Raw genomic sequence first — 26,630 nt, 5'->3', positions numbered from 1 at the left:
TGTCACTTTCGCAAGTGAATCAATGATTGAAAGAAAGTGCCGTACATCCTTACTTGCTGTTCACCTTTGTCCTGCGTACATTTTCACGTTTCAGCCTACTGAAACAGTCCCTTGTGAAATGGCTATCATCAGAAATAACAATATTCATAATCACTGCAACTTCATTTTTGCCCCAGATAAGCTTGTACGCCATCAACGCATTGGACACTCACAGTTTTTTTATTTCACTCATAACACATCAGTTTACATAGTCTGTCCAGATATACCACCATCTCATACTTCAGCTTCAGGATTATACATAGCACCAGACTACTGTGCGGTATTTACACCATCCATGTCCACTTTATCCACCATCAATCACTACGCCATTCTCAATCATCTATCTATCTATCTATATACCTAGGCTGCTTCCCCCAAGGAAAGGGAGGTAGCCGAGACAGGACGACTCACTCTCCATTTACTCATCCATTTAAACACATTCATTCGCATCTTAGCCCCAAAGGGGAGAACGGACAGATCCTCACCGCATCACACCGCACAAGGGTCAACTGCGCAATGCAATCAGTGACATCCGCAGCAGGGCCCGACAGCAGAACTGGTTTACCCCTGCCACATCATAACAGACCCATCCCCTTACCCACACCTGACATGACTAGCTGATCAGACCAAATGCGGGAGAATATCCCCTCAGGGCTGCGTCATCTCTTATTCATTCACAATTTCTCTCCATTTATTTCTGTCACGCACAGCCACTCTTCCTTGCTCAACAGACATCCCTCTCGCATCCAGCGCTCTCTTCACACTGTCCATCCATCCTATTCGTGGTCTCCCTCTCAGCCTTACACCTCTCACATCAGATCTAGTTATCTTTTTCACCAATCGTTCATTATCCATTCTCTCCATATGCCCAAACCATTGCAACACCCTCTGCTCAACTCTACCAGCCATCTCCCGAACAACTCCAGTTCTCCTTCGCACTTCATCATTTCGCACTCGATCCATACGCGTCACTCCACACATACTCCTCAGACATCTCATCTCCATTACATTCAAACTTTTCCTCTCTGCTACACCCACATTCCATGTTTCAGCCCCATATAATGCAGTCGGTACCACAACACCCTCATACAGCCTTCTCTTTACATCCATTCTAAGCGAACGACATTTAAACACTTTTTTCATTCCTCCCAGCACCTTTCCTACTTCATTTATTCTAAACTTCACTTCTGCATCTATTCTTCCATCCACAGCAACATGTGACCCTAGATATTTAAAACAATCTACCTCCTCAAGCAACTCACCATTCAAAACTATATTCATCCCCCTACCATCTATCAACCTCGTACACTTCATCACTTTACTCTTATTCTCATTTACTTTCAATTTCCTCCTTTCACACACCCTTCCAAACTCCTCTACCAACTGTCTCAATCTCTCCTCTGAATCAGTCACCAGTGCAGTATCATCTGCAAACAGCAGCTGCTTCAGATTCCACTCTCCTCCATCAACATTTACCAGACTCAGACTCAATCATACACACAAATATTTCCACCCTCTACCTAATAATTATGGACTTAAACATGAGCACAAGTAATAAATTGACTTCACCTAAGTTTGAAACTATAGAACTAATCAATGAAACAATGAAGCCATGGGAAGATTTGAGTTTGTGTATGTTCAACCCATATTATGTGTATAGCCCAGCACCTACTGTCTTTATAATCTTCTCTATTGTATTTGCAGTAGTGCTGTTCGCAGTGCACAGAATGCATGCAAGAATTGCAACTTGGAGTCAGTATTTAGTGGAGGTAGAGTAAAGATTCAAGTAAAACCCCCTGAATGAAGTGTACATATTTTGTTTATGGAACTAATTTTATTTTTTAAAAAAATGGAAAGACACATGATATAGAGGTATACCAGCATCATTATTTCTATAAAAAATATTAATAGCTCTTACTATAATCTTAACTTTGAACTATTTTTCTTGCATATATGCATATGCCTGTTATACGTACACATTTTATGGTATGTCATACAATATTCTATAATCATTTCAACTATAATACATTTGTTCAATTATGTATACAACTTGTTTAAAATGTATTATGTTTCTAAAATATTACTGGATCATTACAATATTAACATGAACATTATATCTAGGCAATATTATAATCAATGTTATTATTAATAGATTACCATATGCCAATGATAACTGCTGTCGGAGGATCGCCGGCTGGCGTGACTGAGCGATGTCAGGACTCCATATTATAATAACACAAATCATAATAGCTAGCATGATAGACAGATGTAGGAATCTACATACAGTTCATAATAGATAGCACAGGACCACCAGTTAAAGCCAGGTGTGGGAACATGAAATATGTCAGCAGGAGTTCTGCAAGACGTAACCAAAAGAATGCCAGTGGGCACTGGAAGCACTACATACATATAGACACACACGAGCTTCTAGAACCCACACCTATGTTTCACACACGTGACACTAGCCCTCCTAGGGCAGGATGAGAGAGTTAGAGAGCAGAAAGGGGCTAGCTATAGAACCGAAAGGTTGTGGAGAGAGGAAATAAGAGGGGTCCAGTGAGACTTAGCTAGTAAATTACGTTCCTGTGTAGTACATACACTGCTCAGCTTAAACTTTTCTTTGAAGATAATAGATCAAGATCAACTCCCTGTATCCATCTATAATTTCTCTTGCCTTCGACTAGCACGAGAAATAAAACCAAATCTCAAGAGTAACATATTACAAGCTCAAGATTCACAAAGAGAGCCAAATTCAAGATTCGATCATTTTGAGATGCCTGGACACACTGCGTCATAGGAAGTAGGAAATACAGACAGATGGAGACAGTTCCAGATTTGACCTGTTGCATAAATGAACGACTGGGAGTAACGGTTAACTCTTGCATTAGAGAGTTGGACAGAAAAGAGATAAGAATTTCTTGCCAAACGGGTGCTACGCACCAGTCGTAGAGATGGAGGAATGCAAGCAGACAGTTCAGAGGAGCAGTGACCACTGAAGTAGCAATAGAAAAGAGATAAAGAGGCAACAGTGTGGTGAAGAGACAAACGTTAAAGGGAGCCAGTAACAGGAGGAGAGTTAATGAGACGAAAAGCCTTTGACTCCACCCTACTGAGAAGAGCTGTATGTGGGGAGCCTCCCCACACGTAAGAGTTGTACTCTACACAGGGGCGAATAAAACCCGTGTATAAAGTCAACAAAAGTGCAGTGGTAAAGAAGGTATGGAGTCAGCTTAGCACACCCAGTCTCTTGGAAGCAGATTTTACAAGAGATACAATACAATCTTTCCAAGATGAGGTGTTGGAGGTGAGGGCTAGGTAATAATCTTGTCCTGTGTGTGTGTGTGTGTGTGTGTGTGTGTGTGTGTGTGTGTGTGTGTGTGTGTATGCGCACATTGTTGGAAGGACACAAGTCAAGAGTGAGAGCAGTGGAAATGAGTTATTTAAGAGGAGCCTGTGGAGTCACGTGGAGAGACAGGCTGACGAATGAGGATATAAAGGAGCGTTGTGGTGTGGATGTGGATGTGATAGGAAGCGTTATGAGGAACACACTGAGGTGGTTTGGCCATGTGGAGAGGATGGAGGGCGAAAGACTGACGAAGAGAGTGTATGTGAGTGAGGTGGAGGGGGGAAGAGGGAGGGGGAGGCCGAGGATGAGATGGAGGGATGGGGTGGAGAGGTATATGAGAGAGGGGGGTGTGAGTTGGGAGCAGGGCAGTGAAATGGCGGGGGACAGGGCGACTTGGAGGCGATTTGTTTGTGGCCACCCCAAACGGGATTGAGGCGTCTGGCAATAGATAGATAGATAGATAGAATACCCCAGGAATAAGTTAATAAATATATCCTTTCTATCAGTCACCGAGCATATAATACAGTCTGCTGAAAAATGTGAAACATAAACATGTGTTGTGAGGTAAATACTGTAACCAAATAATGGCATGCAACATTTACGGTTAGACTGGGTATGAGGGTATGATAGCTCCTTTCCCTCATCTCCACCGTATTTTTACTAGTTAAACATAGGTGACCACTATTGCACAGTGGAGGACTTCTTTAATAGTACTGATTAGATTATGAACCATTGTATAATGTCATGAATAACCGAAACCTAGTATCAGCTATAAAGATTCTTCGTAGACTATAGTGCCCAAATATTCTCATTTCTTCCTCCTCTCTTTTTTTTAAATAATGTACAACTCTCAGCAAGTACACAGTAAATCGGTTGTACGATAGAATTTCCACATAAACCCAAGTGAACTAACATTATTACAGCTAAACCCGTTTGTAAAAGGAAATGATTATTAATGGTAATGAATAGTGTATTCAAATACTAACATGAGCTTTAACACACACACACACACACACACACACACACACACACACACACACACATATATATATATATATATATATATATATATATATATATATATATATATATATATATATATATATATATATATATATATATATATATATATATATATATATATATATATATATATATATATATATATATATATATATATATATATATATGATCCAGACCGAAGTGGGGACGATACAGCCAGTGTATCTCTACCAAGTGGCTTAGGCGTCTGGTAGAGATTGTATGTAGGGTGAGAAGTGCTTGTAAGTGTAATTGTAGTGTTGGAGTGGCTTTGAATGTGTGTGTAGTCTGTGAACCAAATGTAATTGGCCCGCGCAAGCCGACTGGGTGCAAGCATACATTATAATATGCGACACTGGTTCGACCACAGCACCACTTTTGTCCATCAAGCAGTACGTGGCCAAAAGAACGCTCCCAAAGTTTATTACACTGGCATATATATATATATATATATATATATATATATATATATATATATATATATATATATATATATATATATATATATATATATATATATATATATACAGAGAGAGAGAGAGAGAGAGAGAGAGAGAGGCAAACTAACCACAGGAGTAATGAAAGGAGCTCCTTTCATTTCTCCTGTGGTTAGTTTGCATACATATCTTCACGGTGAAGTGAAGTCTCTGCATATATATATATATATATATATATATATATATATATATATATATATATATAACACACCAATATGCCTGTCTGCTGCCTCTCAGGGAATGGCTAGGAAGCATGAAAGATACTGGGTAGGCCATTCCCCAAGGGAACTGTCTCTCGCCGTACTATTTTATTGCTTACAAATAGGGAGGAAGAAGGTATTCTTAGTGACACGTAAACTATGGACCTGATAGGGAACAATAATATTCCTGGACGTATTGTCTGGTACCATTTCCACCCACCCTTGTTCTGGACGACGCTTTGCGCCCGCTGTGGTAAGGAGACAACATAGTTGTATACAAGTTGCGGCTTCCTTCTCATCACTTCCCACTCATTCACCACGATTCATTAATTTCTGTGATCTCCTCTCTTGTGCAGGCTTCCAGTCGTTGACGATGTTTGCCCAGATATTTTTAACAGTGGTGAGATCACAACTGTTGCTGGGACAGTCAAGTAGTTGTATGTCTGCCTATTCCTCAAATCATCTTTTTAAAACTCTTTCGGTATTAACTGGGCAGTTGTCCCACTTGAAAAGTATTCTCCCAGGAAAAGGGAGTGCATAAGCCTGCACATTGAGTAACATTCCTTCCTCGAGTATCTCCAAGCACTGGTCCATGGTGATTCTTCCCTCGATCTTACTTTCCTCTCCAACACCACACAGGCTACTCAACCCCACACGTTACAGATAACGTGGCTACTTCTCATGTCTTCGGTTATGCGTTGTCTGGCATATCTGTGGGACATAAAATATTTTTCTTTGCACTGGAATGACAAGTCATAATTGGGTAGGGTAGCATTAGCATATTCTATGATTCATGTGAAGAGAGAGAGAGAGAGAGAGAGAGAGAGAGAGAGAGACAGACAGACAGACAGAGACAGAGAGTTTTGGTGTTTATGGTGACTGTACTGGAAAGTGTTATAGTATGCAGAGATGGTTTGGCCACGTGACAAACTTGGAGACAAACGAAACTGACTAGGTAAGTATGTGAGTGGGATGGAAGGGGAGTGGAGGAGGGGGAGGTCAGGAAGGAGAATGTTGGAGTGGAGGTATTTCAGTAAAAGTTGTGTGAAGTAGACGGAAGGCACCTTGAAACACAGGGTGACTGGGTGATATGGAGGCGAATTTCTGTCACCCATTCCTGGTATAAGGTGTTTGAATTTACACTGGTAGGTGAATGTTCTTACACGAACAGGTCAACAATGAAGTAGATGTGTTGGTATATATCAGGTCAACAACTGTGTAAGTAGGTTGAGTTAGTCAATAATGTTGTTAATATGTTGACAACAGGTCAGTAATACTTAATATGTTGAACTGAGTCAATAGTAATGTGAATGTGTTGATAGGTCAGTAATACTAAGTTTGCTATGGTACGTCAGTAATGCTGTGAATGTGTTGATCTAACAGGTCAATAATACCGTGAGTGTTAATATAATAGGTCAGTAATACCGTGAATGTTAATATAAGAGGTCAGTATTGTGAATATGGTGACAACAGGTCAATAATGCTGTGAATGTTAAATGTAAGTAACATTAAGAATATGCTGACTTGTATTTCGATAATACTGTATGTTGACATAACATGTTATTAATAACTACTCTGAAAGGGATGACATAACAGCCAGCAATAGTGAATATGCTGTGGGTTGCACAGCAAGATTCAATTTCAAAGGTGAAAGAAAGATGATTAAAGAAAAAAAGATATGCCCAAGAAAAATAAACGAAAACAAAGCAGCCTTTCAGTTGGAAATAAGGAACAGATTTCAGGCTCTCAGTAATGCTGAATGTGACACTGATGAGCTGAATGACAGACTAACAAAAGTGCTAAAAGAATCAGGGGAGGTAGTAGGAAAACCTAATACAACCAAAGCCGGGAAGTATTCAGAGAAGACACTTGAGCTCATGAAAAAAAAAAAAAGGAAATGAAAGTAAAAACAAAGAAAGATGAAATAGAACGAGCGGAATTAAATAAGCTTATCAACAAAAGACAGAGAGAGGACAAAAGAAAGAGAAACATGGATCATATCAACGAAACCATCAAAAAAAGAAAAAGTCTGAAACAGATCCGAGGTAAATCGGCACTCGGAAAGCAACAAATTACATCATTAAAAGACATAAACGGTGAAGACATTAAATGCAAAGATAAGATGTTGAAGAGAGTTGAAGAAAATTACAAAAAACTGTATCCATCAAAGACAGTAGTACCAATAGCTAACTTTTCAGTTGACACAAGTGAAATACTTGAGGTAACACCAGACGAAGTAAATATTTCTCTTAAAAATATGAAAAGAGGGAAGGCTCCGGGAGAAGATGGAATAGTAGCAGATTTACTATTGGATGCAGGAGCAGAAGTACAAAATAGGCTTGCTCACTTATTTACCCAATGTATAAAACAAAAGAAAATTCCCAAAACATGGTGTAATGCAATAGTTATTCTGCTTTATAAAAAAAAAGGCGACTCAAAAGACCTTAGTAACTATAGACCCATTAGCTTGCTATCAGTCATTTACAAACTTTTCATTAATGTCCTTACAAACAGAATAACTAGAAATCTGGGGAGGAAAACCAACCTCGTGAACAAGCAGGATTCCGAAGCGGGTACTCGACTACTGATCATCTACACACAATGAATCAGCTAATTGAGAAAACTACAGAATATAATAAACCACTGTGCTTAGGTTTTGTTGATTACGAAAAGGCTTTCGACTCAGTGGAGCACATAGCAATTATAAATTCATTGCGAGAACAAGGAGTGAATGAGAACATTGTAAAACTGTTCGAAAACATATATAAAGAAGGAACTGCTTCAGTTAAATTACATAAGGACTCAAAGAAAATTATGACTGAGAAGGGCGTGCGTCACGGATATACAACTTCACCAGTGTTATTTACAGCACGCCTAGAAAGTATTTTCAGAAAGCTAGAATGGGAAAACGAAGGAGTGAACATTGATGGAGAAAAGCTAAACCATTTAAGATTTGCAGATGACAATGTCCTAATCTCAGTAAGAACAGAGACACTGCAGGAAATGTTAAATGACCTGAACATAGAAAGTCTCAAAGTAGGGCTGAATATGAACCGGAGTAAAACTAAAGTAATGTTTAATCCCCAAACACCAAAGAGCGTCATCAGAATAAGTGGAGAAATTCTTGAAGAAGTCGAGGAGTACAATTACCTGGGAAAAATACTAAAATAAACGAAAGATAATGATAACGAAATAAAGACTCATTACAATTGGATGGAAAGCTTTCGGTAAACATATAGACATGAAAAGTAGCTTGTCAGTTTGTATGAAACGAGAAGTATATAACGAATGTATAATTCCAGCTATGACGTATGGTTGCGAGACCGGGAAACTGACAAAATCGATGGAAAATAAATTAATTTGTTCTCAGAGAGCAATGGAAAGGTCAATGTTGGGAATATCTTTAAGAGACAGGAAAAGATCAACTTGGGTGAGAGAGCAGACTAAAGTCAAAGATATTATAGAAGTTATAAAAGAACAGAAATGGAGGTGGGCAGGCCATGTAGCAAGAGTAAGGGATAATCGATGGAGCAAGAGGTTGATTGACTGGACACCAAGAGATTGTAAACGTAACAGAAAAAGGCCAGACAGGAGGTGGAGGGATGAGATAGAAACTTTTGCAGGGAAAACGTGGCAAAGATTGGCTCAGTCAAGGAATTCGTGGAGAAGGTTGGGGGGAGCCTTTGTTCAGCAGTGGACTTGTAATGGTTGATGATGATGATGATGATGATGATGATGATGATGCAGATAGAACAAGTCAGTTACATTGCAGATGTACCGATAGATCAATAAATTCATTTTTAACTGGTTACCTAATGACTTCCTTCTCCAGCAGTGAACTCTCCCATGCAGTGTAGACGAAAAAGACTTCTCGTAAGAGAACATGAAATTACCAGAAATCAGGGCTAGTGTTCACGTGTTCCTGTACGAACTGAAGACGAACCGGCGAAGTCGATCGGTAAACTTCGCCTTTGTGGCATTCTTCTAATCGCAGTCTTTGATGACACCTGAAGATTGACTTCATTTCTAACTGTCACGGCGTTCGTGAAAAAGTTCTTGTTTATAACTGCTCATATAACTGCTAGAGCTCCCGTTTCATCAGCCATCAGGACTAGTTCCTGACCATCCCCCTTTGCTGAACTTTTTCAGTGCTTCAATAACATGGAGAGTAGGCCAGCATGCCCTCTGGTACAAGTTTCTCTAACTGTCAACACCAAACAACATGCAAAGTACAAAATATACTTCCTTTTCAAAATTAAGAAAGAAATATGGCATCAATAAATCATGCCTCGGAGTCCCCAGGGGGGGGGGGGCCATAAATTCCCCCACCATCCACTCCTCTCCCGGTGATGACTCAGAAAGATGCCTGGAATCACTGTCTGACTCACTTCTTCTTCATTTCCACAGCATTCGCTGTCTTTCCTCTACCTTTCTGTCGAACACCACCTCTCCTCCTCTAAACCTCACCATCTTTTCTTGACAGAGACTCAGCTGTCTGAGGCAACTGACAGCAAACCCTTTTCTGTTTCCTCCTACTTTCTCCATACTCATTTCAGAGCCAAAGGTGGCTGTTGTGTATATGTATGCAGCGATTGATCTTGCTCTCATGTTCCTGAACTTGATTCTTCTGAATTCTCTACTCTCTCGCTTTGGCTTTCTTGTCATTCTCTGACAATATATAACTGCACCATTTACTTATCTCCTAATTCTATTGACTATGAAAATTTCTTCGACTATCTTACTTCTGCGATGGAACACATTCTATCCATTTCTCCTTTCTCTGAATTCTCCATTCTAGGAGATTTCAATGTTCACCACCGCCTTTGGCTCTCCTCTCCTTTCACTGATCCCCCTGGTGAACAAGACTACATCTTATCTATCCTTAATGACCTAGAGCAGCTTGTACAGCACCCTACCTGTATCTCTGACCACCATGGAGAGAGCTCCAACATAATTGACATCTTCCTTACAACAAATCCTTCTGCTTACATTGTTAATTTTTCCTCACTGTTGGGCTCCTCCAGTCACAAACTTATTACCTTAACCTGTCCTATCGCTCTAGTATGGCCTGTGGACCCTCCAAAGAAACGTCGTCTGTGGCACTTTGGAGCTGGAGGTTGGGAGGCCTTCAGGCAGTACTTCTTTGATTTTCCTTGGAATGATCATTGCTTCCATGGCCAAGAGCCATCTGTGTGTGCCTTGCGCATTACGGATGTTATTCTCACGGGCATGGAAGCATACATTCCCTTCTCATATCCTTTGACTAAGCAAGAAAGCCTTGGTTTAATCACGCTTGTTCTAATGCTGTCCACAATAAGGAGAGGACCTATAAAAGGTACCGGAGCCAACCTACCCCTGCATGTCATCTTGTTTATGTTTCTGCCCGGAATCGTGCTAAGGCTGTTCTTAGCTGTGCTAAAAATAATTTCATCAGTACTAAATGCTCTCAACTCTCCAACTCGAATTCTTTCCACTCCTTCTGGCACCTTGTCAAAAACTTTTCTAACAACTTTACCTCATCATCCTTCCCTCCTCTTTTCTATTCTTATGGCTTTGTAGCTATTACTTCTACTGATAAAGCAGATCTCTTCACTCAGACTTTCTCCTTCAATTCCACCTTAGACAGTTCTGGTGCTCTTCTTCCATCACTTCCCCCCTCTGACTTCCTCGTGGCTGACATTAAAATTTCTTCCACTTAAGTATTTCCTACCATCACTGGCCTCAGTATTAACAAGGCATATCGGCCTGATGGAGTCCCTCCTGTTGTCCTCAAGAACTGTGCTTCTGTGCTTACACCCTGCCTAGGTAAACTCTTTCGCCTTTGTCTGTCAACTATTACCTTTCCTTCTTGCTGGAAGTTTGCTCTCATTCAGCCACTCCCAAAGAAGGGTGACCATTTCCAAAGTTCTAACTATCGTCCAGTTGCTTTAAGATCCTGTGTCTCAAAAGTTTTTGAGTCAGTTCTTAACAGAAAAATTTTAAAGCATCTTTCCTATCACATCCTTCTTTCTGATTGTCAGTATGGGTTCCGTCAGGGATGCCCCATTGGCGATCTTCTCACCTACCTTGCAGACTCCTGGTCATCTCCTTTCGGGACTTTGGCGAAAGCTTTGCCATTGCCTTGACATCTCAAAGGTTTTTCATCGAGTCTGTCATAAATCTTTAATTTCCAAACTACCCTCTTACGGTTTCTATCCTTCTATCTGTGCCTTCATCTCTAGCTTCCTTTCTGGTGGTTCTATAGCACGCTGTTGTAGACGGCCATCATTCTTCTCCTACATCTATCAACAAGGGTATTCCTCAGGCTCTGTCCTATCACCAACTCTCTTCCTTTTATTCATTAATGACTTTCTAAGCTGTACATCTAACCCTATCCACTTGTACGCTGATGATTCCACCCTTCACCTTTCCATTCGGTTCCCGCAACGTCCATCTCAGCAGTTACTTCAGCAAAACAAGGGATGAGGCTATGGCACACCTAATGTCTGACTTGGCTTGTATCTCTGACTGAGGTAAAAATAATCTTGTTGTTTTTAATGCAAAAAAAACTCAGATTTTACACCTGTCAACCCAACACAATTTTTCGTGGGAGTACCCACTAATGTTTAATAAAATCCAGCTCAATCCTGCATCATCCTTGAACATGCTTGGGTTTCATTCACTCGGGACTTATTTTGGAAAGATCATATTGCATCCCTTGTAAAATCTGCCTCCAAGAGATTAGGTGTGCTAAGCCGACTCTGTACATTCTTAACCCCTTCACAGTTGTTGACTTTATACACGGGTTTTATTCGCCCGTGTTTATAAGTACAACTCTCATTTGTGGGGAGGCTCCCCACATACAGCTCTTCTCAATGGGGTGGAGTCAGAGTCTTTTCATTTCATCAGCTCTTCTCCTCTTACTGCCTCCCTTCAACATCTGTGTCTTCGCTGCACTGTTGCATCTTTATCTCTTTTCTGTCGCTACTTCCATGGTCACTGCTCTTCTGAACTGTCTGCTTGCATCCTTCCACCTCTATGACGGGCACATAGCACCCATCTAGCACGAAACTCTCATCCCTTTTCTGTCCAACTCTCTAATGCAGAGTTAACCGTTACTCCCTGTCCTTCATTTATGCAACAGGTCAACTCTGGAACTGTCTCCCTTTGTCTGTGTTTCCTACTTCCTATGATCTCTAGTCTTTCAAACGTAGTGTGTCTAGGCATCTTGAAATGAATGGATCTTGAGTATGGCCCTCTTTTGTATTGTTTTTGTTTTTACTTGGAAGGAATGGTTTGTGGGCTCCTGGCCTTTGGATCCTTCTTTTTTTGCATTAAAAAAAAACAAAAAATATTCTCTGTCCGTCCTCTGTAGCTGTTTTCCTAGGATTTTCAGTACTGGCTAATCTTTGAGGTTACCATCTTCCTCCCACCTCCATATCCATTCATATAACTTACCGTGAATAATTTCAAGTTTCCTTACAGTTTAGGTACGTGACATCCCATTTTCCATCATGCCTACTATCCTTCCGGCCAATGCTAGCTTGTCGTGAGTATTCATGGAGGGGTTTTCGTGTGGGGCTGCTGTGTCTTGATGAGCTAGAGTTGTGACTTGTGAGGCAACCCCCGGCACCAGGCTAATCACATCTCGATTGATGATGCAATGTATCAGAGCTTTCATAAAATTTACATGACGACTCTTGAGGATATAAGAGATGAGTAATTTTATGTGGTAGATGTTTTGATATAATAAATTATTAAAGACAAGCAGTAAGTGTACTGATATCAGTTAACCATAGCTTCCTGCGAATCAGTGCATACAGTTTACCGTTACCATGGAAACGACATCTGAAAGAGTGGGGATTTTACAGAACATGAGGGGACATTGTTACCATTATGCATTCATACAGCATATTTGACACAAATCATACGGTGTATTACTCTCAGTATCCTGAAAAGGACACGGATGCTTTACATCTCAATATGCATGGGAGCACTCAGAACAGGTGCTGGACAGACGATACTGTGGTGTCAGAGGAAGGTCATTTTGTGGCCCTACACAATATGTGGAGTTCTAGTTTATTTAATAGATCAACGTGTTTCAAAACTGTAAACTGTCCATAAGAAAATACAGCAGCCAGTCATTCTTTGTCACACACACACACACACACACACACACACACAAATCAATGAGTATATAACCTATGTGGATGCATCAGCAAGAGGACTCTGCAAAAAACTGCATAAAACGAGAGGTGACAAAGACATAAGGAAATTCAGTTTCCCAAATACAGCAATTGATCAGTAAATGCACCACCGAATGAAGTAGGGTAGTGTGTGTCAAAATTATTCATTAGTTTAAGGATATGTATGATATAAATGGTTTAATACACGGGACAGTATGAGCTTGACTCATTCCTGTATAGATACAGTTAGGTAAGAAAAATTAGGTAAGAACACACACACACACACACACACACACACACACACACACACACACACACACACACAAAGTACTAAAATACACATTGGTATTAGTCTGACTTAAAACAGTACTCCACCAGTGTTAAACGACAGAGATGCCCTCACCACTCAGCTAAGAGTACTTCTCCCTACAGCTAGATAAACTGTGTAAATATAGCAAGAACTAATTAATACAAAAGGGTCAGGAAAATCAATATAAAATATCCTATTCTAATAAGGAGTTGAAGCATCATGGAAGTCAAGCAGGGCCCATAAATGGTTTGTGGTGCTGAGCAGAATGAGAAGTGAGAGAAACAGAACATACAGTAGGAATACAGAGAATACATGATAATAAAGGTAAAGAAGAAATGAACAGGAAACAACATAATACCAAATCCCTGAATGCCGGGCTCTTCTTAACCCGCCGCGTCCCGGAGACGTGAATTCCCCAATCGATGACAATGTGGAGGACAAAGTTTACATAGCATTAGAGGAAGAAACAGTCAGAAATGATCAGGTAATGTGGGAAAAAAAGGTCATGAATGGTGATGAGTTAGTGAGTGAAACAATGCTTATAATGCCTATATTACTGTTTGAAAACCAATATACTCTTGTACTACATATAAATTCGTACCAAGTAAATAAATAAATACTGTTTATGAGTGGATAAAATAGTTACCCTCCCATAGAACTCGTTTTCTTTGGTGCCAGCCTGTTAGAAAACCCAGTCAGGTAAGGAGGTACTCGTACCTGAATCGAGTATTTTAAACCTCAGGTGAGCGATTTCTCTATGAATTTTCGATGTTTCTTACCAAAAGCGGATGTTTGAGCCAAAAAAAAAAAAAAAAAAAAGGTCCAAAAATGTCAGGACTGGGGCGTACCATTGCCCAGAAAACGTCGGGATGGGGCGGGTTAATGCAGTCCTCACCTCATTATGGGCAATTTCCCAGAAATTGTTTGTTTTCAAACCTTAATATCTCGGAACGTATAGAACTTAGGGAAATACATTAAAGAACATGTTACTCAACAATGCTTCCTTTTGTTGATGAAAGTATCCCCAGGTCTGTAGGTCGTTGAGTTGATGAATGACGACGTGAGGAAGAGAAATAATTTTTGGCATGAGAGCTGGACGTGTTCATGCATCTGCCCGTTGTTTTTTTTTTTTTTTATGTGACCGACTCTGGGCATAGGCTTCACAGCCTGCTTTCAAGGCCCAGTAGTCCTCCTACTTACCGGACACCTCTACATGTCACCACTTCGGCGCTAACACCCGCTGTCCATATTGAATACATGCTAGCGCTGTCTCATACAGGACTGGTGTACTGGTATTAGCGGGAATATTTTTACAACATGTCGGCAGGGCTTCTGGTAGATCAGTAAAGTCTGATTTTTGTGAAATTCAAATCCTTAAACTGTTCCCTGCCTTAGCGGGATTTGAACCCGGGTCCGTCAGGACTGCAGGCCAACTCTCTACCGATTGAGCCACCTATGGCTTTGACCTCAATATGATAACTTCACTACTAGATGAACTTGGCACTGTTGCATCGAGACATGCCTTGTGGCATTATCACTGGGCCCTTTCCTAGTATCCTTGGAAAGAGGCTTGGCAGGGGTGTATCATGCAACTGGCTACAAGAGGCATGGACAAAATCAGACAAGTAGGAACCCGAAGACATTGTTGTACACCTGGCAAATGCACAGACAGACTGACTCTTGCCTGAATGTTATGGAGGGACTCCCTCCCTACCCTTCAGTGGTGAGATGAAATGGCCTTTGGTTGAAATGGTGGTGGGAAGACACTTGCAAGTATAGCTGCTACCTGGCAGCCCTGTGGATGCCAGATTGTGACATATATAGACATTACCCAGCAGATGGGCGTTATAGGCAAGACAGAATATTGCGTAACATCTGACCACCGCACTCAACGGAATATGGGATAATACTTGACCAACTGACCTACAGGGCAAGATGTCTTCAATTATGACAATGTAGCACTTATTTTAGGATGCACTATTGCTTAAGATTACTACATAGCTTTGTTTTTTTTTTAAGTATGTTGATCTAAGGATTATTATACTTTGATAGGAATGTGTTTGTACAAATCTGTGTCCGTGTGTGTCACTATTGATGTCTGTTCGCATTTTTTATGCACCATCAGCATGCCTCATTCAAGTTTTCGTATGACCTATTTTTCGTTTACGTGTACAGCCTTACAGAAAGAATTTATGTAATTCATTAAATTTTCCTAATGGCTGTGTGTCACTTCCTACAAAATCTTCAGCTAAATTACCATTGAAGTACTCACGAAATTATCAATTCAGTACCTATATACACTGTGCTTGAGGCTTCATGAGCTGCTGATCATCAGCTTATGAGACGGGTGCTGCAGGTGCCAATAATTATTTCATTCAGTTCTGAGTTTGTTACATCTGCTGTAAAAATTTTGCATTGAATCCATTTTATATTTTGCAGTTATTAATCCAGTTTTAGATCACACACGTAAACCATGGAATGGAGGCATATTCATGATACAGTGGGTAAAATATATGATGGAACCACAAGCTTGTGTGTCAACCAATAACCATCTGTGTTACAAACCCATCTGAAGAGTGGTGGGAGCTTCATTCATGAAAGAATACTAGCCTCCTGAAGGGTTTGCCACTCATTGCAACATTCCATAACCTTGGAAAAAAAAGGGTATCTCTTTCATTGCGGTCAACTCTACAGTACTATTGCATCCTCCGGCCAACCTGTTAATGTGGTGATGCTGCATTTCTGGTCATTACGCTTGCTTACTCTACTTTTTGTTTATTGCGGTGTTTGAACATACTTTAATCTTTTTAAATAAAGTAGTATGTATAAAGAGGTTTCGATTCTGATAAACTGATTACATAAAATGTAAATCCTAACAATCAATTCTTTCCTTTATATTACCCAGTCAGACACAGAATAGACATAATATACATTAATGCACAAAATTGCTCTGTTCTCTGATTTCCACTAGATCTGCACCCCTCAGACATGCCGAGTGAGCTGAGTCAAAGGATTCATTTGTTTCTGGGAGTAAGAGTGACAGTGAGTGGTGGAGTGCTACTGTATATTGAAGAAATGAAGGAGAAAGGAGTAGTGAAGGGAGTAAAGACAAGCCGATCATGACTCAACAACAACAATAAGAACAACTTTACCACAACTGCAATTATCCTTGTTCCATCCACTTTCATCCAACAAAAACCACAACTTTCAACAATACCATCCCGGTCAAATTTTACACATTGCCCTCATGCGATTTTTGACTTTTCGTTAACATTTCTAGTAGATTTGGTCATTCTAAGAATCTTTTCTTCTATGACATTTCTCTCGCAAATTGATAATAAACGAGTTACACGCGATTTACTTCAGCCAATCACAAACATAGACAAGCGCACGCTGTGTCAGCTCACCCATTCACATTTGAAAGTTAGTCCCAGAAGACCTAACTTAACACGTATACCTCATGCGATTTTCGACTATTCGTTAATATTTTCAATTAACTCACCTTATACTTTACGGAATTCTAATCCTTTTTTCTCCTATGACACTTCCGTCTTAAATCAACCGTTGATGAGTTATACACTTTACATTATTATTTTCTATGGGAGAGAGATTTTCCCTGCCGTGGTCAGACAGTTGTGTGTGTTCATTGGTGCGTGTTATGTGTGTGGGTGGATAAAGAGCATGCGTAGCACATGATTCAGCCAATTACAAAGTAGGATTTCAAACGCTCAATGCTAGGGCCCGCAAGATTTGAAAGTCAGTTCGTCTCCAACCATGGACTGGGAAGCCTGCAAAATTTATTACTTCACTGCTATTTCAGAGTTCTACCAGCAAGAAGATAAAACTGTAGCCTTTGTGCGATCGCATGGTATTTTACCATCAACGGGAACAAAGTACCCAAATCAAGGCAAAACTCTCATTTTACGTGAGGATCAGAAAGTGTTGCACTGTCGCCCATCACCAGTTGCCGTTACAACTACAGACAACTCTTCAGATGAAGAAGGGGAACTGTAAACTGCTAGGCAAAGGCATTATTTCCTATTTACACCCGGTTAGGTTAGGTCAGATGTGGTTTGGTTAATGTCATGGGGGGTCTGGGGGGCAAAGCCCCCCACTTAGGAAACACAAAATCCCTAAGAAGCTTAAAATTATTTTCTTCCGAAGGATTTCTGTGTTTTCCATTTGATTTTGATAACAGTTACAGTAGGAAATTACTCGCTTTTGCGTTTTTCACCCAACCCAAAACCCCGGTTTCCCACAGGTCCCCCAGTATTCCTGGGGGGAGGGGGAAGAACCAAAAAAAATTACATTTCAAGTGATAACAGGCATCCAACCTGAGTGTTTTCTGTTGTTTTTGGTGTGATTTTTGTTGATTTTGACCGGTCCTTTCCACCGGAAGTTGCTTGTGGCGTTCAACAAAAACTAGCAACTTGCGATAGAAACGAAGGTCAAAATCGATCGAATCACACCAAAAACAACAGGAAACACTCAGGTTGGATGAAAAATTCGAATGAGGGCAACGTGTAAAAATTTACCACCATCCCTACCACCCTTCTTACCCCATTCACAACCATCCCACAACTAACAGTTCTATGAACACTTCCACTCTCCTTATCGTACACTTCCATCCCACAACTAACAACTACTTATATCACCCCTACCACTGCCGTTGCCCTGCCGACCTTCTTACTACAAATGTCAACATAGCCATTGCTGACCCTAGTCTCGTCCCTGTAACCTTTATAACTCAGTCCCCAGAGGCACAGTATCTGCATTACTTCCATCACAAGCATCAACCTCGCGCCCTATTCACAATCCCAACACTACCAGAATTGTATAGAACAACACCACATGGTTGTGAAGTGCTGACATATACCTTAGAGTCAAGAAGACCACTCTGAAACTGCAAGTAACAAATGGGCCAGTGCACTGAGTGGTGCTGCCATCTGGTGGGAGTCTGTGAACATCTCCCAGAAACATATTTTGCGAGTTTCAGAGATAAATATTTCTGCGCTCTTTCATGCAAATTCCTCAAATCACAAAATTTTTCAAATGCCTTTGACAATGATGCTATTGATCAGTGCTGGGAGGCGGTGGCTGAATCGGTAGAGAGGCGGCCTGTGGTCCTAATGGACCCAGGGGCAGGGAACATTTTAAGGATTTGAATTTCCTAAAAGCAGACTTTCCTGATCTACCAGATGACCCGCCAACATGTCATAAAAATACCCCCGCTAATACCAATACACCAATCCTGCATGAGACAGCCCTAGCATGTATTCACTATGGATGGTGGGTGTTAGCGCCGAAGTGGTGACATGTGGAGGTGTAGGAGGACTACTGGGCCTTGGGATAGGTCACTGCCCCCGAGAAATAGGCCCTGAAGCCTTTTCCCAGAGTCGGACACGTAAAAAAAAAAAAAAAAAATGACATCAGAAGAAAAAAAATGGAATCATCACCTCCATGGAATTAGCTGCTAGATACAATTAACTATTCAGTTAACATCCCATATAATTGGTGTAAGACTATAACATGGTAAATATATGGAGAAATGCTTCCATGCACAAATTTTGCCATATTTTAAAATTCTCTGCCGGAGCAATGTACGACATGTTTTCCTGGTTGCTCTCCACTCGACACCTCTTCTACATCGCGTCTCCCACAGCCTACAATGTTTGGCATCCATCTTTGATGGAAGCCTGACCCACCCTTTCACTTGTTTCATGAATGGGTGCTGGTCTGCAATGAAAGGTGAACTTGATTTGCAGTCACCCACAGTGTAAACAAGGTTCGTCATATTGCTAACTGTTCTTATTGTCAACGTCATGCAACCAAGTCATCCCATCATCGATGCACCTCGCCAGTCTCGTGTTTGTTTACAATTGTATGTGTGGCAGAGCTAAGTACCGAATGGAAATGTCGCATGGCGAACCAATACATATCTTTCATCATTGTTTTTAAGAAATGGAAATCCTATTCCGTTATTCGAAATCTTTACCTTATTTATACATGCATGAAGGCAATATTTTCACATAAACCCTCTTTAATACATCCCTAGAAATCATGAAATCAGCGGATAGACAGGAGTAGTACATACGTTTGACCTCTATTTATTCCCAACCCATCTTCTTTATAAGGCCATGAATATTGTAGAACCCTAGTTTTGTTGGTACAAACCTGATGTTCAACATAACAACACTCAGTTTTAGATGGCTTTGGGAAGAATAACATCAAATTTAATATTGGTAGCTGTGACCCTCACACCCGCATAACTCGTATGTGGGAGAAGTTCACAGACTCCCATCAGATGGCAGGACCACTCAGTGCACTGGCCCATTTGGTACAGTCAACAATATTTCCACCTGGAATACCTAGTCTCGGGATATGGCTAACGTGGTAACAGCGTGTGTGTGTGTGTGTGTGTGTGTGTATGGGTGTGGGTGTACATGCCCAAGAATTTTTCGAATCGCCAAACTTCATCCTCTGTGCCATATTATATTTTTATGTGGTCATTGTCTTATTCTGTGATATTGGCTAATAAATATTGTGTGATTGGGATAATGAGCTGTGCACTATGCTATTTGTAAAGTCTAATTTATATAATATAATTCTTTTCTTATCTTGTAGCGTGAACCACGATGCTGGTTGAGCTGTGGTTCAGAAACAGAGCAAGTTCATCCACACACGGCGCGATGTTGAGGGAAGGGTATGGAAGTGAGCCGAAGCTTGGCAGGTGAAGGGAAGGGGGATGAAGTGGGGTCACGTCGTTTACACAAGTATTCATTCTTTGCCATTACAGAATATTTATTAAGGCGTCATTGATATCCTTTATCCCAAATAATAATAAACCTATTTGTTTCTTATTATTATTGACAAATGATTACACACTCTAAATTACACCAAACATAGGATACCCCGTCTCTCGTTAACGAACAACATGCAGCCTGCTCCAGCACCTTGACTCTCTCTGTCTCTGTCTCTCTCTCTCTTTACTCGTCAGCTGCCTATCAGTAGACACACACACATTATCAGTTGGTCATAATGAGCAATGGCGTTGCATATGATACGTTTACCTAGAATTTAACACAGTGTCAAATTACAAGTGCAGTATAATACCAGCTCACCTTACGGAGTACGTTAGCCAATAAACAATACTTATGTGCATAGCCTACGTTTCAGTAATATTCATAGGGTAGCCATACCCACAGTGATGTTTTAGTAAGTGTTGTAGGTAATCATGTGTTCAGTGGAGGATACCCGTTAAAGGGGAGGTGGCCACTGAAACCCCCAATCCCGATAGCTACTCTGGTGCGTTATAGTGTCACTGTAGAGGTTCCTGTTTCTCCAGTTATGTCATTTATTAAAATTAACATACTGATGGACAACCATTTCTTTTGAAAAATACAAACAGCTTATTATGAACTCTCAAAATATATTATGGAGTATATTGTGGGAGCGTTGCAGCTCTCATGCACCAGTTTGGTCTGTTTGTTTCAGTATTGCCAGCCTGACAGTGTGGTGTTAACGAACATGATATTAATGTTACAACTCCTTATGCTTATTTTCATTTGGATCAACAGAATTCAAAAAAGGATTTAATTCATTGCATAGAATGTCAAATACAATGTGTGTGTGTGTGTGTGTGTGTGTGTGTGTGTGTGTGTGTGTGACAAAACGTGTGGTTGGGGTGGGGGGAGTGTAGTAAGTATGTGATGTGGGTGTGTCATAATGGTAATGTGGCTGTGTATATACGTGGCTGAGGACGTCCACGACTGATAAATGTAATCTGTAACTTTCGCACTTGATGAGACACACCTCAATAGTAATTAGGTTCTATTTATGAGTTTGGAGCATATTACATAATTTATATGATTATGTTTTCGAGGTGGACCCTGAAACATTGTATAAGACAAACACTGAAATATTAGAAAAATGCATTATGAGTTGCATAATACATGAATAACAATATTTCAGGAAGAAATATCAACTTATTATAACATCCATTTAACAAATAACGTTGTAGGTGCAGCGTTTCTTAAGCTTAGCGTATCGGCTTTCCTTTGATCAGTATATTATGTTATACTATAGCTTTGAGTCCAGTAATATATATGTTATATATTGTGTAATAAATGATGTCACGGTGGCTCACCCAGTGGATGTTCACTTATAGCTACATCGAACAGACAGCAAGTACAGTTGTTAGTAGTTTACCGGAAGGCCTATTTGTTATTGATCACACACTGACCAGCTTATTCCTCAGCAGTTTCATTAAATCTTTATCACGTTTGGGAAACAGCACTTAGGCATGTCAGTAGATGGCAAGATATTTAGCGAGTTGGCGAGATGTTTAGAGTTGTCATTGCTCCAGTCAAGGAAGCATCATATTGAAATGGAAAAAACCCTGCCCTTGCAACTGGAAAGTTGCATTACGAAATGCACATAAACGTGCCTAATTCCTGTATATGTACTTTAAATACAAATCATGTCAGTGAGCAAAATATATAATATAGTGTTGTATCAGTTATATTCTCAGATATTATATTAAGCTATTAAAGTCATTGTTAGGTTCTTATACTGTATGGAGTAATATCCATTATAATCAGAGGATAATCAAAACACACATTAGATTTGTATGGAACACATATATTAGTAGGAAGACCACCCACCTTCCTTCTCGCTCACCTCCCGCAGTCTCTGACATAGATGCGACATGGGTTCCGTATGAGCTGCTGCTCGTTTGTGATGTGAGCATGGATGTGGGCCAGTAGTTCGTCTGGTGTTCGTTCACTCTAAGGCTCCCAACAGGTAACCATATTTCCCCCTAAAATTTCGATGGAGTTCATGTCTGCTTCCTTACTGGGCCAGTCGAGCAGCTGCAGGTCCTGTCGACCTCTAAACCATTCCGAGTCTCTTTCCGCCGTGTGGATGAGGCTGCGGTCCTGAACAAAAATTATAGGGCCAGAGAGGAAACGGATAGTTCCGCTCCAGAACTGAGAGGAGGAAAAAACCCTGCAAAATTTCAATGAATTTTTCAGCAGTGAACCTCCCCTCTATCCTGGTGACGTCACCCGTGTCGTGGATGCACACCCATCCCCAGACATGGACGGTGACGTGTCCACTTCTGTCCTCTTAGATGTTCCTACGGTCATATCTGCACGTGAATAGAATATTAACATCGTTCAGATAGTTTCGTTTCTAATATCTTTGACGTTTCGGGAAAGCCGCCATTTTTCATGTTATTGTTTATTATGCACTACTTCTATGGTATATTTAATGGGGATTGTAAGGCTTAATAACAGTGGTGCAAATGTTGGTAATATACGTTCATCTAGACGCACTATTACTATGAATATCAAGTGATCTGCAAATGTTTAAAATTAAAATTGTTTAGTGATACAGTATAAAAGTGTGTTTATGTTATACATAATCATCAGTAAATTTTTTCATATGCATTTGTGTATTGTCGCCTCCAGAGATCTTTTCTCTATCATTAAATTTTATGAATACAAAATACCCGGTAACAGTCATAAGGAGAAGCGTCATGCATACTATCAACGCAGCTCTGTTCTCTGGCCTTTATCTAGCTACTGTTCTTCCACACTCTCCAAACAATTCTCTCTCTCTCTCTCTCTCTCTCTCTCTCTCTCTCTCTCTCTCTCTTTGAGGGAGAGAGAGACGGGCGGAAGGACGGGCGGACACACACACACACACACACACACACACACACACACACACACACACACACACACACACACAGACCTGATTGGAGAGAGTGGAAGAACAGTAGCTCAGGCCGCTCATTTCTCAGGTGAACGTAGATTAAACATTGCATCCCTTCGCTTGCTCGTAATGAAAGAAACAGTGTAGAGCAGAACAAACCTGACGGAGTTAAGGTCAAATAAACGATCAGAATAATACACGAGATCAAAACATGGTTATGGCAGTGCAAAAACTCCATACTTCCCTATCATACTCATACAAATTATTCTCACTTTTCCCCCCCTCCCAGGTGTGACAACAGAGAAGAATGGAGGAAAGAGAAATGAGAGGGAGGGGGCTGAAGACAGAGGAGCGGAAAGGCAGTGAAATTTGAGACTTGGAAAATGGAAGGCTATTACCAAAATATGTCCAGAGGTACAGAGTGTCAGCCCAAAGACGGAGTGAGAGAAATGGTAAGCAGATACCAATTTGGGGAAATTATGTTTGCCGTAATTGAATGTGAAAAACGTACCAGCAAAGAGAGTGGAAACATCAGTCACATATTGCACATCTTCGTTTAGATGATGATGATGGTGAGGATGATGATGGTAAATCACAAGGAAAAACCTTGATGATGATGTTACTGATGCAAATGAAGACGACGGTAATGACGTAAATGTTGGTGAGTGATACCTGACATACGCGTCTCCAGTGGTCACATCCTGGCTAACTCTCAGATGAAGGTAATTGCTGAGTACAGTTTGTCCTCTTTCCACTGTTCTGAAAAAAATATGTACTGTCTACAGTATGTACCAATGCAACGTACTGTATAACCATCATCAGCATACTTCGTTGCTGTACCAGTAAAACTATAGTGCTATCTGAGATTTTTTTTTTTTCATTCATTCATTCATTGCCAGACGCCATGTATCCCAAACAGGGTGGCCAAGGGCTTAGAGTTAATTGTTTTACAGGGAGGGGCACTAATCCTCCACCAACCCCACTTGACAAGTAAGGAGAACGTTAAGTTCGGTATTTTTCCTCCATTTATAATCCATATCATCTATTTTGTTCAGGCTGAACTCAGAACATGGTAAAGGCTAATCTCACCCATAATTCATCATTATCACAAACCTATAATCGTAAAACTTGGCAACATATAAAATCGTTACAGTGGCAAAATTTACTGACAAATACAAGTCTTTAGAAAAGCCATACCAAACCAGAGTGATTTTTAAATCGAAAAAAAAAAAAAATCAGTCACCTTTATCTTCGGAATACGTAGACATTTGTGTTGTCCCAAACCTGCTAGGAAGATACAGAAACCGACAGTGATAAACCACGTGAAAGGATGATGACAGAACCTTAGCATCAGTGGGTAGTAACATCTTTACTAACTTCCCTGAGACTGTTCCAAGGCAGTAGGATGAGGTGATGTTACTGCTGTGCAGGGTCAAATTGGTGTGCGTTGGTTGTTGGAGGGAAGCTTTTTCAGGAAACAAAAAATATAGGCTATATTCACACACACACACACACACACACACACACACACACACACACACACACACACACACACACACAACCTTCAGCAGGGCAGTACTGTTTTCTTACACGACAATGGATACACCTACTATAGGTATTTTCTCCCAGCACAAAATGATTTCGTTACGGATAAGCATCGACTACAAAGTCAGTTCACGATCAAATGGTTTCATTCTGGACATCTTTTGTTCAGTCCAGCACCTGAGTAGTTAACATCCCTACATACAAATTGTTCCGTTACCACAATAAATCCTTTAGTTACTATAAACATCATTGGCATTTCATTGGTATTTCATTTACTCGTATGACTTTGCTTGCAGTTCAAGACTTCAGTGGTGAACATATTATTAGGAACTATTTATAATTTGCTTATTATTCACATGAGACTAATAAAATGTTCGGAATGAATATCATTCTGATTTTTTCCTTCATTTCTCCGTACCTCAGGACGAACATCAGTCTAGGGAAAAGTCTTCTTTGAGGGGGTGGGGGGAGAGGAGGAGAATTGGTTTAGGTTCGTGAATACGAACGAGACTGTGATAACGGCTTACTAGCAGACAGTCCAAAATTGTTATAACAACAATTATAACAACAGTGCCGTCTGTGAAACTAAGTAAATGTCGATCTTTCGAGGTAAAGTACAGTAAGAATGAAATTTTGATTGGCAGGGTCATCGGGGCAGCCGCTACGGTTGCACAGAGACGTGCTTGAAATTCCCAACAGATCTACTCTCGTCAAGCTGAAAAAAAAAGGGGGGATTAATCCCCGAGTTAGACCTCATCAGATCATATAGCCCTGCTAGGGTTGCAGGAATGCGCTACCCCTCCCAGCACAGCAGCCACCGGGCGGGGCGCGAACTCGTAACCTCACGATTACGAGACCGACACCCTACCACTGAGCTGCCGCGCTCCCCTTCAAGCTGAGAGAGAGAGAGAGAGAGAGAGAGAGAGAGAGAGAGTAATGAAGGAAGACTGATAAAGACCAAGATATGAAGAAGAAAAATGCATAATAGGAAATGAGGCATGAATGAAGAATGCAATGGGAGAAAAACAGTGATACAGAAAGGGTTACAAGAAGTAATTAGAGTATATAAGAAGGATTATGGGAAAAAACTCATGAGGCGAAAAAACAGAGAAGAAAGAAATGGAAGCAAGAATATAAGTAAGAAGAACAAGTGGAATGGGTGAGGAAGGTTCACAGGAAGGACATAAAGAATGAACGAATGAAAATGAAATACAAAGAAAAAAGGAGATGGTGTTTAAAAATATAAAACGGTTCAGAAATGGAATACAGGGCAATTTATTGGACGAGTAAGAAAACGAGATGAACGAGTGAGGAGGAGGAGGGAAGAAATGGGAAACGAGGAAAAGAAGGAAAAATAAAGAACATAAGGGATGCTGGAGAAAAGATAAATGAGTGGGACGATGGAAGGAAAGAGAAGAAGATGAAAGAGGGATATAAAGAAAGAAAAAGGAAAGGAAGAAAAAGAGTATAAAAATAATTCGAAATCGAAAACAAAAGGAAGGAATATTGTTGGGAAAGAAGGAATATAAAAGTAATTAGAAAAATGGAGGATGGGAAGGGAAATGAAATTAATGGAGGATTGAAGGAATGGAAAAACAAAGGCAAAAAGGAGAGAAAAAAGACAGCAAGCAAGGAAGTGAGTCAGGAGGAGCGGAAGGAAGGAAATGTGAACAGAAATACCAGTAATCTAATACCCAAGAAGATAAGATACGATGACTAGGAAACTGAGAAAAATGTTCTAGTGTGAAACACAATTAGTCTGTTAAAAAA

The sequence above is a fragment of the Coenobita brevimanus genome, chromosome 72 (assembly GCF_032717465.1).
Source record: "Coenobita brevimanus isolate Jiangsu-jjx chromosome 72, ASM3271746v2, whole genome shotgun sequence".
Classification (NCBI taxonomy): domain Eukaryota; kingdom Metazoa; phylum Arthropoda; class Malacostraca; order Decapoda; family Coenobitidae; genus Coenobita; species Coenobita brevimanus.
Note: the sequence above shows the minus strand (reverse complement) of the source record.